Genomic DNA, 2,704 nt, shown 5'->3' on the forward strand with positions numbered 1-2,704 from the left:
TTGAGTTTCAGTCTTGGTCATCGCTGCCTATTTAGACAGGTTTGTGGTCATGCATGACTGGGCAAGCTACTCATAGAGCAACTGGGTGGAAGATTCCTTAGGCCAGGCAGAGCATTCCTCTGGCTGCTGTCTGAGGGGAGTCTGAGGGCTTTGCCTCCACAGCTTTTCATGGGAGCATCTTCTCAGGACACTGACCACAAGCCCGGATAGCCAAGGTGGTCTGCCCGGGGTTAAGGGTTCTGCCCAGCCCAGCAGAGCATCTGAAACAACCACATGTGATTGCTGAGGGGTTCCCGTGGCTGCCCTTCCCTGTTATCTCCCTGTCCCACCGACTGGGTGGCCTCTGTGTCACTGCTTTATTGCCTGCTGGAACGCTGATATCTGTGGGCATGGCCCAACATCTGCTGAGCCAAACACAACGACTTCATCGTGGTCCCCATATTTATGGGTGTCGCAGCCACTTCTTGCCCCAACAGAGACGATTTTCCCTGTTTTATTTCTCTCTCTGTGCCCTCCCCCCCAGTTTGTTCAGTGTGCAGGGAAAGCACCACTGGGTTGCTTCCCTGCCTTGAGGAAGGAGTTGTGTCCAGCTCATCCAGAGGTGACTCTGCAGGGACAACACTCCACACTTCAGCACTGCCTGGCTGCTCCACAAGCAGCACACAGAGGATTAGGCCCAACTTGAGCCCCTTGAGCAGCTTTTCAGTATTTTTTACCTTGATGCCAAAGGCCTGAGCGTGGCTTAGGAGGAAGTTACACCCAGCAGGAAAGGTGGACAGGGGTGTGGAACCTGTGGAGTTGTGGCTGCACCTCTGCATGAACCACAGGAGTGTTTTCACAACACAGCACAGCAGGAACCAGCTTTTCCCAGAGAAACCTCTCCCTGTGCCTCACCTCTGCTGAGAACATCCCTCTACATCAATTTAATCCCTTCACTTCCTCTGAATAAGCCATGAAATGAGTTCCTGGAGAGACCTGCTCAGCAGTTTGGGGGTGCCCCTCCGCCCATCCTGCCCGACAGAGATCAGCCATGGGCCACTGCTTGTTTTTGTGGTGTTTTATCAGGCTGCTGCATGTCCTTTAACTGCCAGCTCCTTGTAAAAGCTTGTTTCTTCTCCTCATGCTTGAAAGCGTTTGCTGCTCGTCCCTTTTTGGGTGGCTGAGTATAAAAGCAGCCTCCTCTGGGAGTTTTAGTGTCTGCTCAAACTGCACTAAATCCAAGGAACACCTTTGTGCATCCTCACAAAATTACCTGATGGCCTCAGGCGGGGACAAACCTGTTTGTCTCTTTGATTCCCAAGTAAAACCTCTTTAGAAAACAACATTTCACCCGTGCATCCAGAATTGAAAGCTGCCTGGTGATCCATGAGGGCTTGAACACTCACCAGTGTTTTCCAGGGGATCTCACGCTAGGAAGGAGGTGATTTTTGTGGTGTATTGAGAAATTTCCCCGTACTTGTTGACTGTAGATGGGTGGTCTATTTGCAATTTTTGTACAGTATTTGAAGAAAAAGTTCAATACAACAGAAACAGGGGACAGGAACCATCTCCACCCCCTTGTTTTTAACACACTGTAAATCTGAGAAGGGGGGGAAAAAAGCATGGATGGCACCTTGGGAGGATCATGACAGTAGAGCAAATGTTGTGGATTGTGGCCTGTGCTGAAATGTCAGCATCAAACTTATTGTGGCTTTTGCAGCTTGGCAAATCTCTGTTGTGAAAGCTCCTGTCTGTGCATTGGGGGCACAGGCTGCCTTTGGAAGCAGGGCTGGAGCTTTTCCCTCACAGATAATGGAGCCAGTCTGGAAATTAGTTTTAAAAAAGGGTGATGCATCCAAGTAAATTCACCAGATCCTGCTTGTGCCCATGCCGACAGAATTGCTGTGTTATTAACATTGTTCTTCCTCACTCTCTTGGCTCTAAGTGTATTTTTACAAGGCTTGTAAAAGAAATAAAAATAAATTGAAGAGTAATCTGGGCAAACTAGGGAATTGCAATCTCCTACAGCATTTTGTTTAGACTGTGTGTAAAAATACTCCAGAGAGAAAAAATCCTGTATCACAACTTAAAAAAAGTTTGTCTGTCTATAGAGGGTTTTGTATTCCTGGTCTACAAAATCCTGTAGTACAAGCTCATACAGATTATTCTGTGTTTGGGACTTTTTTCCTGTATTAAAACAGCTTTGTGTTCAGTCTCCAAAGCAAATTTCCCGGCAGAACTCCAAACATCCTTTGTCTGTCTCCCTTTAGAGAGTGTTTCCAGGAACCAGCAGCTCTGTGTACCCCAGTCATTTGCATTCTGTGCTCTAAAGTACCCAGTGGAAACTTGCTGCCTAAATCAAAATGGAAAAATTCGGGCACCTAAAAGAAACAAACTGAAAAGTTTGCACTGAGTGTTTTGCCCAAGGAGCTACAAGAAGGAGTTTTCGGTTAAGCTCCCGGAGCAAGTGGAGCCCAGATGTTTCTAGTAAACAGCTTTCAAAACTCGCAGTTGAGACCAGTGTCAAATTTCCAGACACATGATCAACCTTGGAGCCAAGTTTAGAGTTGCTTTTGTGTTTACATAAAGCCTGGAAGCCGAATGACATGGAGGGTTGTGGACAGAGTCGAGGTTCTCCATAACAAATATTTGACTGGATGCAATTTCTCTTATTTACAGGACTTTGAGCTTTTTTTTTTTTTTTTTTTTTTTTGGGGGGGGGGAA

The sequence above is a fragment of the Corvus kubaryi genome, unplaced genomic scaffold (genome assembly GCF_017639235.1).
Source record: "Corvus kubaryi isolate FWS band 111438036 unplaced genomic scaffold, C.kubaryi_AGA036_p1.0 37201, whole genome shotgun sequence".
Lineage (NCBI taxonomy): Eukaryota > Metazoa > Chordata > Aves > Passeriformes > Corvidae > Corvus > Corvus kubaryi.